Source organism: Suncus etruscus, chromosome 9 (genome assembly GCF_024139225.1).
Source record: "Suncus etruscus isolate mSunEtr1 chromosome 9, mSunEtr1.pri.cur, whole genome shotgun sequence".
NCBI classification, from domain to species: Eukaryota; Metazoa; Chordata; class Mammalia; order Eulipotyphla; family Soricidae; genus Suncus; species Suncus etruscus.
In genome coordinates this window covers 14,486,919-14,500,301 of record NC_064856.1, presented here as the reverse complement: position 1 = coordinate 14,500,301, position 13,383 = coordinate 14,486,919, and the positions used below count along the sequence as shown (strand labels likewise).

Genomic DNA, 13,383 nt, shown 5'->3' with positions numbered 1-13,383 from the left:
TGAGCTCCTATGTCCAGCCCAGGCCTCCTCAGCTGGGAAAAAGAAAAAGCCTCTTTCTCCAGCCCCTATCCTTGTGGAAAAGCTCCAGTGGTCCTGGGGCTACCTCTCTGGTCTGTCCTGGGACCAGTTTGAAAGATGGTGAGCCTGCAGGAGCAAGCTCATCATGTCCCCCTCCTCATGCAGCTGAGCAAACTGACACTGGACAGGTCTGTCATGGCTCAGTGGATATAGTGCCTGCTTGCAAGCAGGAGACCTTGAGTTGCATGCTCCATTTTGCCCACAAACACCAAGCACATTCCCAACAGTACTAACATCTGATCTTCACTGCTGTGACAGCTTTTTAGCCACACCAGGTATGGGAGAGAACCACAACAAAAGGGTGAATCCCTATGAGCATTAAAAAAAAAAATGAACAGGAGAACACTATGACCAGGAGCATGAGGTCCAGTGAGCACCACAGCAGGCACCACAATCCTGAGGAGGCAGAGCCCCAGCGAGCCCCACACCAGATGTGTAAGCATCGTGACCAAATGTAGGTGCGATTCCCATTGTCACATCAGAGCAGGAATGAGAGGAGTGTGTCTGGTGTGTCCTGGGCACTCCCTGTTCCTAAGGAGGATAGGCACAGTCTTCAGGCCTCCCCATGCTGGGTGCAGGTCTGATCTGCCTCCTCCATCTCACCCCAGTGTGTAATACAACTGACATTTTTCTATCTACTTGATTCCTATTTCTCTTTCTTCAACAGGGGACTCAGATGGACATTTTTTAATGGTGTCACCCTTAAAAGACATTTGGGCACATGGACCAAAGAGATGGGGCTAAAGAAGTTAGGCCTTGTATGTAATGGACCCCGTTAAAATCCCAGTGTTACATCTGGTCCCCTGAGCCATGCCAGGTGTGATCCCTGAGCACAGAGCAAGGGGTAAGCCCCAATCACAGGCAGGATGTTGGTCCAAAGCAAAAATAAATAGGGCATAGACTTTCCATATTTCCTCTGACACTCAGTGTTGAGAGAGGTCAGAGATAATACAACAGATAAAGCCCCTGCCCTGGGCTTGAGCCCCAGCAGCACATATGGTTTCCCAAACCACCAGGAGTGATCCTTGGGCAGAGTCAAGAGTAAGCCTCAAGCCCAATGGGTATGGTCCCAAACTTTAAAAATACATATATATGTATATAAATACATTTATATATTGTATTATATAAATATTATAATTTTATACATCTAATATATATAAATTATACAATATATTATATAATATATATATTGGTTTTTGGGCCACACCCAATGGTTCTCAGGGGTTACTTCTCGCTCTGTGCTCAGGAATTGCTCCTGGCAGGCATGGGGGGACCCTATGGGATGCCGGGATTTGAACCACTGTTGGTCCTGGGTTGGCCACTTGCAAGGCAAACACCCTACCACTGTGCTATCTCTCCGGCCCCACATTTATATTTTAAATAAGACCTGAAGAAGGTACAATTTGATTCCTGGCACCACATATTCTCCAAGCATGGTCACGGGCATGGTCAGGTGCAGCCCTGGAAATGTGAGCCAGGATGGCCCAGGTGATTCCAGTACTGCAGGGCCCCAGAAGCACTGTGCCCTCAGACCCCAGCATTTAACACTAGCTCAGTTGGCCAAGAGTCCCCAGTGGGACTCTGGAGCACTGCATGGGAGCCCCTCCCAAAAAAAAAAAATTAAATGTCCATCACTAAGCCTCATTTTATTTTATTTGTTCTTGGGGCCACACCTGGCAGTGCTCAGGAGTTACTCCTGCCTCTGCATTCAGGAATCACTCCTAGCAGTGCTCAGGGGACCATATGGGATGCCAGGGACCATACCCAGGTCAGCTGTATGCCAGGCAAAAGCTTTAACTGCTGTGTTATCACTCTGGCCCCATAAGCCTCATTTTAATGTATCCTTTTTTTTTCTTTTCTATTTTTTGGACACCTGACAATGCTCAGGAGTTATTTCTGACTATGAATCAGGAATCACTCCTGGCAGTGCTCAGGAGACTATATTGGGATGCCAGGGATTGACCCCAGGTCGGCCGCATACAAGGAAAATGACCTACCAACAGTGCTATTGCTCTGACCCCCAATTTATCATTCTTCTTATACACTTATTAAAATGTCAGAAATTGGGGCCGGAGAGAGAGCTTGGAGGTAGAGTATTTGCCTTGCATGCAGAAGGACAGTGGTTCAAATCCTGACATCCCACATGGTCCCCCAAGTCTGCCAGGGGTGATTTCTGAGCTCAGAGCCAGGTGTAATTCCTGAGTGATGCCGGGTGTGACCCAAAAACAATAAATAAATAAATAAATAAATAAATAAATAAATAAATAAATAAATAAAATGTCTAGAAATTAAATGGATATGCAAATCACTTTAGGTGGTGTTCTTATTTTTGCCATCTTAAAATAATACTAAAGGTATATTAATGAAGAAAAATGAGTTCTTATCTATCCATGCCTAGAGAAAAAGAGGTATTTGTTTTGTTAATGAAAGTAATTAACAAAATTGATTGTCTTTTTGGTGTAATTAGAGACATACACACACACATATATATGTACATATACCACAGTTAGTATAATTAAGGGAATTAGTCCCTTATTATCATGATAATTCAATATGCTTACATGGCTTTATTTAGTATGTTGATAAGGTATCTTTTGAAATTAAAGAGCTTTCATTTTATCATGTTTGCACAGCTTTGCATTTGTGTGTGTCTCAATGGGCCTTGCAGGTATGAGGCCCCAGGTCTTATCCCAGCACCATTTCAATGCTGTGTGGTCCCAGCTGCACTGCCATTGGGATCCCCAGTATCACAGCCAAGAGTGTTACCCCCATCATTGCAGCAAGAAGAAAGTGATTTTTTTTTCTAGTCCTTCATTTTACTATTTTTCTTTTTTTATTAATCATTTTTATTATGAGAACAAAGATGCAAAGAAAGAGGACAAGGTGGGAAGACAATCACCCATAAACAGAATTCTCAAAAGAAATCCCCTTGCTGACACCTTAATTTTGAACTTTCAGCCAAAGAACATTAAGAAAAATAAAACAAAACCCATGCCCAATTACTTTGTCCCTCAAGTCCCCAGATTGTAGTACATTATAACATCTCTTAGCAAACAAAGCAATCTAAAGCCACAAATTTATTTAACTCCTTTAACATTGAAGGCATAGTATTTTTTTTTTACAGTTCCATGCACATACATATTAGTTTAAGTTAACCTCAAAAGTTTAAGTTTTGCAGGGGTCCTCAAACTTTTTAAACAGGGGGCCAGTTCACTGTCCTTCAGACTGTTGGAGGGCCAGATTATAGTAAAAACAAAAATTATGAACAAATTTCTATGCACACTGCATATATCTTATTTAGAAGTGAAGAAACAAAATGGGAATACATACAATATGTGGTCTGCAGGCCGTAGTTTGAAGACCATTGGATTAGAATTAAAGGAGCACAGCAAAATGGTGTTAGAGTGGCAACTGTTGTTTGCATAGGCAGAGCAAAATATGGGGACACAGAAAGGAAAAGCCTGGGCCTAAATACAAAGAGACCTTCCCCTGAAGTTTTCTGGCATAAGACCAACCCTCGGCTCCGGTTTTTTTTTTTTTTTTTTTTTTTTTTTTAAGTAAAATGTCTTTTTTTGTTGTTTTCTTTTAAGTTAGCTATAATCTTTCATTTCAAGTGAAGGGTTGGCGGGGCCGGAAACATAGCATGGAGGTAGGGCATTTGCCTTGCATGCAGAAGGATGGTGGTTCGAATCCCGGGATCCCTGTGCCTGCTAGGAGCGATTTCTGAACATAGAGCCAGGAGTAACCTCTGAGTACTGCCGGGTGTGACCCAAAAACAAAAACCAAAAACCAAAAAAAAAAAAAAAATGAAGGGTTGCAGAAATAGTACAATGAGAAGGGCACTTGCCTTGCATATGGCTACCCAAGTTTGAACCCCTGTACCCCATGTGGCCCCCCAAGACCTGTCAAGAGTACTTCCTGAGCACAAAGCCAGGAGTGAGCCCTGAGCATGGCCAGGTATGGGCCAAAAGACAAAATAAATAGAATGTGAAAATTTCTTTTGTCTCTTTCCTTTTGGGGGGGGGGTTGGTTTTTGTTTTTTGGGTTTTGTTTTGTTTAGTTTTGTTTTTGGACCATACCTGACAATGCTCAGGGATTACCTGGCTCTACACTCAGGAATCACTCCTAGTGGGTTCAGGAGACCATATGGGATGCTGGCAAGCTCCCTATTTGCTGTGCTGTCACTCCAGCGCTTTTGTCTCTTTCCTTTCCCAAATTCAGAAGAGCAAAAATGGTTAAAATATCATTTATGCCTAAACTCTTATTGGGTTTCCTTCAAACAATAATCCCTAAATTTATCTTTTGAGATTTCCAGATATCACTGTTTGCCTTAAAAGAGATGAAGATAGGACTGGGTTTTTAGCATTTCATGTGTAAATTTGTTGTTTTTTTTTTTGGGGGGGGGGGTCACATTCAGTGATACTCAGGAGCTACTCCTGACCAAGTGCACAGGGGCCACCCACAGCAATGCTAGGGGATCATTTGGTGCTGAGGATCAAACCTGAACTTTCTACATGTGAAGTATGCATTCAGCCCTTTGAGCTATCTCTCTGGCTTGGATTTAGTAATGTACCTTCTAGACTAAAAGCATACATTATAATGGTAAAAAGAAAAAATAGACAAAAACTGTGCATAAGCATCTACAGTAAACTCTCCAGTTCAATTCCTATCACTGGCAATTCATTAATATTGCTCTCCTTATGATACAGACCTAGTGGGATTGGTTTACCAGTTTCTTCACTACTCATATTCTCATAACCAGGTCATTTTTTTTTTTTTTTTGTTATTGTTGTTTTGGAGCCACACCTGGTGATGCTCAGGGGTTACTCCTAGCTATGTGCTCAAAAATCTCTCCTGGCTTGGGGAACCATATAGGATGCCGGGGGATCAAACCGCAGTCCGTTCTAGGTTAGCATGTGCAAGGCAAATGCCTACCGCTTGTGCCACTGCTCTGGTCATTCTTGAAAGTGACCTTCAGAAAAAACATTTTGTACCTATAACTGTCTCTTCTGCTCCTATTACACTGGGTGGCGCTGTGGAACCAGTGGTTGCATTCAGAAACCCACAGTTCCTAGGGAACTGGGACTGATCACAGACATCATTTTAACACCAAAGCATCAAGACCCTATTCCTCTTTTCCCCAGGGACAGTATTGTCTGCGCTTGTCCCCGCAGCAGGAGGAACGGTCTAGATCTCCTTTGTTCAATTTGGATACGGTTTTCTGCCGGAAAACTATTTTATGACAGTTGATGTTACCACAGGTTTAGTCAGACTGCTCAACTCTATCAGTGAGTCTGTCTGTATTACATTACTCCTTTTCCATCTCTGAGTTTCCCATTCCCTGAGGCATTCTTGTTTTCTAGAAAGTTGTTCAATTTGTCAAAGTTCAAATTCCTATACCAAAAGATAATTCATGTCATTGCATGCATTTTTCATAGTGCTTTACCACAAGAGAAGTGCTTTAGCACTGAGTCCAGACAGGGCTGTGCATAGAACAGAAATCCATTACTGAGTATAGGACAGTAATCTATTCATAATCTAGTCTTAATCCTGCTATCTGTCCCATGTCCTGACATTCTAAAAATTCTCATGTTTCATCTTCTACATTTCATGTCTTTAAAAAACCAACTTTTAACCAGACTGGTCTTGTTTTATGCCCTTTCAGTTTCAGCCAATTTTTCTTACTCTATTTTCTCTTGCTTTACTCAGATTAAATTTCATCCTTTCTTCTAGTAGAAGCATGAAGATTTAAATTCCTTTAGGCTCTTAGTTACAATCATGTTTGGCATATAGAAAAGAACTATTGTTCTAGATCCATTTAGCAAGACTTCACATCTTGCTAAATGGATCTAGAACACGTTACCCCAAAATTCTAGTACCACTCACTACTACTGTGTCTTCCACAGCTATCACCCAATTACCATTTGTCAAGAAAGCTTAGCCTTTAGTTATAAGTAGTTAAGTCCCATTAATGGTATTGCCTTTGACAAGATTTTTTTTTTGGGTGCGGGGGTACCATACCTGGCACTTCTTAAGTGTTACTTCCAGCCGTGCTCAGGAATGACTCCTGTAGATGCTTCATGGACCCATCTACAGAGCTGGGGATTGAACAGGGGTTAGCAGCATACAAGGCAAGTGTCTTAACTCTATACTCTGTCTGGCCCATTTTTGACTAGTAATTTCAAAATAGACTTTAAATTTCCCAGACATTTTCTCCAAGTATACTACTACCCAAATCTTTTTTTGTTTTTGTTTTTTTGTTTTGTTTTGGGGTCATACCCAGCAGCGCTCAGGGGCTGCTCCTGGCTCTACACTCAGAAATCGCTCCTGGCAGGCTCGGGGGACCATATGGGATGCCGGGATTCCAACCACTGTCCTTTTGCATGCAAGGCAAACACCTTACCTCCATGCTATCTCTCCGGCCCCTACCCAGATCTTTTATTTTAAATGTAGGACTTTGATTCTCTAACATGAGATTTGTTTTTTGGGTCACACCCGGCAGCACTCAGGGGTTACTCCTGGCTCTATGCTCAGAAATCACTCCTGGCAGGCTCAGGGGACCCATATGGAATGCTGGAATTCGAACCACCGACCTTCTGCATGAAAGGCAAACACCTTACCTCCATGCTATCTCTCCTGTCCCGAGACTTGTTTTGTAATCAGTATCTGTAAGTGCTTTTTTGTTTTTGGGTCACATCCAGTGACACTCACGGGTTACTCCTGGCTATACGCTCAGAAATTTCTCCTGGCTTGGGGGACCATATGGGATGCTGGGGGATCGAACCACGGTCCATCCTAGGTTAGCCTTGTGTGCTGCTTGCGCCACCACTCCAGCCCCTTGTAATTGTTTTTGTTGTTTTGTTTTTTGGGCCACACCCGTTTGATGCTCAGGGGTTACTCCTGCTAAGCGCTCAGAAACTGCCCCTGGCTTGGGGGGACCATATGGGACGCCGGGGGATCGAACCGCGGTCTTTCCTTGGCTAGCGCTTGCAAGGCAGACACCTTACCTCTAGTGCCACCTCGCCGGCCCCATTGTAATTGCTTTTTATATGCTTTAGGAAATCCTACTTCAGGATTTTTTCTAAGCACCTATTTATTTATCCTTGTGTTCTGCACTTTGTTGCTTTTCCTGGAAACTTTACTTTGGGAGCTATCCTTCCCAAAGCCCCTAGGAGGGGGTATGTCTGATCCATCTTTTTCATTTTAGCAATGGGCATCACTCTCAGTAATGCTCAGTTTACTCCTGGCTCCGAGCTCAGGAATCAGTCCTGGCAGTGCTCAGGGGACCACATAATTTATTGGGGATCAAACGCAGGTTGTCCAGGCACAAGGTGAATGCTTTACCACTGTACAATTACTCTGGCCCCAGGATATTATCAATCTCATGGTGTAGGGAATCCTAGGTGAACAGTGGTAACAGCTATTCTTTACTGGGCTTTCTTTTTCTTTGGGGGGAGGAGAGGGAATATTCCACAGTGCTCAGGAGTCTGTCTATGGATGCCATAGATCAAACCGAGGTCTGCCACATGCAAGTGATAGCCCTACCCACTGGTGCTATCACTCCGGCCCCAATTGGGCACTTTGTCATGCCCATCTGCTTAATCTTTGCATACCCCTTTAAATACATAAATAAGTCATTTTCCAAATCAAGATTGAAGGCAGATAATTAACTCTTCACCTACTATACTAGACCCATGTCTAGACTCCTAGCCAGTGATCTCACACACTTCCATGCTGCTGCCAGACTAGGGGCTCACACCTCCACAACCTCAGCAGACAAGTGGTCCCTAAACCAGGTTCTAGAAGGGGCCCCCTCCACAGCACCAGAAGAGCAAGCTAGTCTCTGTGAGACATGGCAAGCTCTAGCCAGGATCCTTCCCTCATAACCTGGCAGCACTGAGCCACAGCTCCCAAGAGAACCGTTTTTCTTCTCTTGCCACCAGCAACCCAACAGCGACATCACCACATTGTCAAGATGATCATGGGGCAAGGTAGAAAAAGGGCTTGTGCAATCAGTCAGCTCCCGAGAGCTGGGGCACAGCTTTACATCTAGGTTTGATCCCCAGCATCAGTGCCATGATTTTCCTAAGCAGTAGACTAGAAAATGAAGAATTAAGAGTTCCCAACAGGGTGGTAGCTGAAGGAGTATAGAGTCAAGCTGTCATGTGAGACCCATAGTCCCATCCTGACAACACAAATGCCTGGTAGTTCTTGCTGAAATGGTCATCCAAGGTTAGCTCAGGGCCCGAATCCTGTTCAGCTCAATCCAGGTGGCTTCATTTCAAAAGCAGAAGAGAGCACTGACCCCCAGGCAACTAGCCTGGCCTCAAGATGCACATCTGGGCCAGGTGACAAAAAGATCCCACATCTGATGTTCACACACCTTTGGTGCATCAAAGCTTGGTTCCCCCAAAGCCTTACTGGGGACACGGGCCCAGCAGCAACTATTCCCCCGTTCACTCTGTTGCCTCAGGCACCCCTTCACCTAATGTACTATTTTATAGCCCAACTGAGTAGCTGATCAACTCATGTTTTTATCTGGTACATTTGCTTTACGTAGCATAAAGCCCTGCACATCCTGGGAAACCTCAGAATCTTTGGTCCCCACCTGCTTGACATCAGTCGTGTCTTGGTCCTTTTGACCCTGTCATCCCCCACCTTTACAGGACCTAAATCTGAGTCCTTGTCCTGACACTCTCCCTCCGCCAAATGTCAGTATGCCTGCTGCAGGAATCAGATGACTGGGTAAGGCTCAAAAAGAGGGAAACACACCAGCCTGTGATTCAGTGGCAGACAACACTGCAGAGGACACTGCTTGTTAGTGAATTCAGGAGACAATGCAAGAGCTTGTAAAGTTTATTGGCTCAGGGTCTGGAGTGATGGTACAGTGGTTAAGGCATTTGTCTTGCAAGCGGCTGACCTAATTTCTATCCCTGGCAACTCCTATGGTCAACCAAGTACCACAAGGAATGATTCCTGAATACAGAGCCAAGAGTAACCTGAACACCATCAGGTGTAGCCCAGGGAAGAATTTTCTTTTATTGGTTCAGTGGCTACTGAGGAAAGGGATGAGCAGTTGGAACAGCTGACTGGGAACCAAGAGCAAAGCTCTTAGCCAGTCATCTCGAGCACAGGCAGAGGGGAACCATAAGGCCTTCTCTGTAAGGTGCTCTATGGGAAGAGTTGCCAAAGTGCTGGGGCTGCAGTCTGAGTCAGTCCCCACACTGACCTCCCCAGAAGCTGGGAGCAGGCAGTGGGGAGGGAGCCGATGATTCCTTCAGAGATGACGTCACTCTCCATTTTCCATCCCATGAGGCCGAGGGTCTGCAAACAAGAACAGTTGGCGGTTGGAACTCCCTCGGCATGAACACACCAGTTCACCCCCTTGTAATGGATTCCTGACCCTTGGCAGCCACTCACCTTGGGGAGGAATCTCAGTTCCTGGCTCATCACAAGTTAGCCATTCAGGCCATGTGACTTCTTCCACACTAGGTCCGAGTATGGTAGACCTAGGAGCCAAGCAGGCAGGATTTAGATGGTTGGGATGAAAAATCTCTTCCAGCACTCTTCCCTCCTCAAGGAGCCTTAGTTCTTGCAGCTATTCACTGAGTTTTCAATTTTTTTTGTTTTGTTTTTTGGGCCACACCCGGCGATGCTCAGGGGTTACTCCTGGCTGTCTGCTCAGAAATAGCTCCTGGCAGGCACGGGGGACCATATGGGACACCGGGATTCGAACCAACCACCTTTGGTCCTGGATCGGCTGCTTGCAAGGCAAACGCCGCTGTGCTATCTCTCCGGGCCCTCAATTTTATATCCTTGGCTTTGCACACAGCTGTGACAATTCATACCCTTTCCCTAACTGTTTTCACAAAAGTCCACTGTGGAGTTCAGACTTCACAATAAATTTTCTCCAATAATCATGTGGCCAGGCCAGAGGACACAGATGGTCACAGAAACCCTCAGGAGTCCTCACACCCACGAATCTTCCACACTAGGGCCTAACATATAGGGGCCCCTGAAGGGGTGCCCTGGCCTGCCTGGGGCTCAGCTGCATCATCAGTCTGGTTGATGAAGATGCCACTTGTGCAGGCAGGAAGGCAAGTGAAGATGAACCTCTAGAGACACACTGGTGCTCAAGATGGTCAACCCTACCTGAAGGGTGAGAGAGGCAGCACCATAAACGTTTGCTTGAGGACACGACACTCAATCCACAAGAAACTCACAGGGTTCAGTTTGTGGTGTGGGGAATGCGAAGAAGCGATCTTCCCAAATCAACCATCAGCTGAACAAGGACGGCCAGGCCCATGGCTTTAGACTGGACCAGCCTGATGCACAAGGGGCAGAGGGCAGAAGTGAAAGACCAGGAAGACCTCAGGATTCTTTGATAGCTGCTAAGTTCCTGTGCAGGTGTCTCACTACTTTCTCATATATCCCCATAAAAGTGAAGGGGCCAGGGGCCAGAGTGATAGCATAGCAGTAGGATGTTTGCCTTGCATGCGGCCAACTTGGGTCAGATCCGAGTTTGATTCTCCGCATCCCATATGGTCCCCCGAGCCTGCCAGGAGCGGCTTCTGAGCACAGACCCAGGAGTAACCCCTGAGCACTGCCGGGTGTGGCCATAAATAAATAAAAAGCAAAGGAGTCTGAACACGGGCAGAAGAGGATTCAGGAACATGGATGAGGCTTTAGAGGCTGAAAGGGCCTCTGTTCCTCCCACCTGTCATTGGGAAGAATACAAGCCTTGGAGGCTGCACTGCAACTCTTGGGTCTACAGTGAAGACGGCGGCCTAGGGCTTTTGCCTCCATAGGCCAGGCTGAAGTGAAGCACAGAACAGATTGGTCACCCCTCTGACCTGTGGAGGGATGTCACAGCCAGGACCCAGGACAGCATCCCAGGACACAAATACAGGCTTCTCACCCTCTGTAAAGAAAACCTACAGTACTGGGACTAGAGCAATAACACAGTGGTAGGGTATTTGCCTTGCATGTGGCCAACCGTGAAGGGACCCTGGTTCAATTCCTGGCATCCCATACGGTCCCTTGAGCCTGCCAAGAGCAATTTCTGAGTGCAGAGCCAGGAGTAACCCCTGAGCACTATAGGTGTGACCCAAAAACCAAAAATACCTACAGCACAGACCATGGGCAGGGGAGACAACACCCCATGGCTCCCGGAGCACTACTAGCTGTGGCCCCCAAAACAAAAGACCCACCGGCTTCGGAGAGCTTCCTGCAGGGTGCCAAGTTGGGGCTTCTCACCCTCATCAAAACTGGGACAGTCCTACAACATGACAGATGCTTCAGAATGGACAGAAGCCCCCAATACCTCTCTACCTGACGCTTCTGTCCCTCCATTTTCTCTGCTGTTCTTTCATTACCGCAGTACCATATTCAAGCAAGAATAAAAAAGAGGGCCAGAGGGATAGCATGGAGGTAGGCATTTGCCTTGCATGCAAAAAGACAGTGGTTCGAATTCCAGCATCCCATATGGTTCCCTGAGTCTGCCAGGAGCAATTTCTGAGCTCAGAGCCAGGAGTAACCTCTGAGCACTGCCATGTGTGACCCAAAAAAACAAAACAAACAAACAAAAAACAAAACAAAAAAGGAATAAAAAAGGAGCCAGGGTGATAGCCCCACACACTGGAGCACATTCTCTGGGTCCCATCCCTGGTACCAGTCCCCCACTACTGGGCCGGACACAAGCACCAGACCCACATCTATCTTTTGTTTTGTTTTTTTGTGCCACACCCGGCGGTGCTCAGGGGTTGCCCCTGGCTCTGTGCTCAGAAATTGCTCCTGGCGGGCTCGGGGGACCATATAAGATGCCGGGATTCACACCACCTAGGTTGGCCGCTTGCAAGGCAAATGCCCTACAACTGACAGAATGACTGACTGCATACGATGGATGGGTGACTGACAATAATATAGCTGACAGTATGACAGTAAGACTGAGAGAATGATTGACAGTATTACTGAGAATAAATGACAGCATGAAGTATCATTGAGAGTCTATGACCGACAATGATTGAGAGTATTGTTGACAGCATGACTAAAAAGAAAGCCATCTGACCTGATTCCTGTGGGAGGTTCACAGAGGAATGTACAGGAGGGTCCTTAACCTCAAGACAAAGAGGTCCCCCAAGGTGGCAGCTGAGCTAGTAACACCAGAGCATTAATAAAGGTCCCGGCTCTGAAGCAAGAGAAGAAAAAAAGGTGAGCAGAGTTTTCCTTCGTGGTTCTGGGGGTTGAATCCAGGCACCACCCTCATGCACATCAAATGCTGTACCACTGAGCTACCTGCCCAGCCCAAAACTAAGTATGTGAAAGCTTCAGGGTTCAAAAGGGATAGGGTGACCCTCTGAACACGGGGAAAATGCTTTCTGTGATTCCTGTCCCTGTACTATCAATGACTGGGGCACAGACAGCCCATGGTCACTTTCGGATACAGGAGCATAGGACAGAAGACAGCAAGAAGCAGGGTCTGTGGAACAGTCTGAGTGAGGAGCATGCAGCCCTAGCAGCTTCTAGTGGCCACCAAGACCCTACCAGACCTCCTCTATGATGCAGAGTTCAGAGGGGCAAGTAGACTGTGTCTGAGGCTGGGAAACTAAGAGCAAGAGGTCAGGATGCCACCATTTCAAAACAGAATGAGGGGCCGGAGAGATAGCACAGTGGCGTTTGCCTTGCAAGCAGCTGATCCAGGACCTAAGATGGTTGGTTCGAATCCCGGTGTCCCATATGATCCCCCGTGCCTGCCAGGAGCTATTTCTGAGCAGATAGCCAGGAGTAACCCCTGAGCACCGCTGGGTATGGCCGAAAAACCAAAAACCAAAAACCAAAACAAAACAAAAAAATCAAAACAGAATGAGCTGGCTGCAAAGGGCTGCAGCATATGGTTGCACAGAACCACTGGAAACAACCCAAAGACAAGGAAAGAAGGGAGGGAGGGCTCAAGAACAAAGGCTTAGTAATTGTCCAGCTTTGCTCTGAGCAAGAGGCTAAGGGGCAGACTTGGAGCCTTCCACTATCTCCTCTTCAGTATGCTGCATAACTCGGGGACCAGGTACCTCAGAACCAACTGCAGTCCCACAGCAGGACACAACTGAGGGTACATAGAAAGCCACTTATCTCACTTCTCCCGACTCCTCCCAAGCCCAAGATTGCACATGGCTTTTGTGCTCACGCACCCCATGCCAGGGACAGGGAGAAGGGCTGAGTGCCTTACCTGGCTCCACAGAAAGAGGCCTCTTGGACTGCCGCACACAAACCTCCACCTACAAGAGACAACCTGATGAATATGACCCACAA

General features: G+C 46.3%; 1 long non-coding RNA gene and 1 other non-coding gene across 2 annotated transcripts; both read right to left on the bottom strand.

Moving 5' to 3' along the window:
* Positions 1–9,070: 9,070 nt before the first annotated feature.
* LOC126017523 (uncharacterized) lies at positions 9,071–13,366 on the bottom strand. The gene is made up of 3 exons (XR_007498889.1): positions 13,301–13,366; positions 9,499–9,587; positions 9,071–9,402 (listed from the first exon to the last, which is right to left on the bottom strand). It is a non-coding gene; the product is annotated as an uncharacterized LOC126017523 (long non-coding RNA).
* Positions 12,393–12,525, bottom strand: LOC126019201 (small nucleolar RNA SNORA71). The gene has a single exon (XR_007498945.1). It is a non-coding gene; the product is annotated as a small nucleolar RNA SNORA71 (small nucleolar RNA).
* Positions 13,367–13,383: the final 17 nt, after the last annotated feature.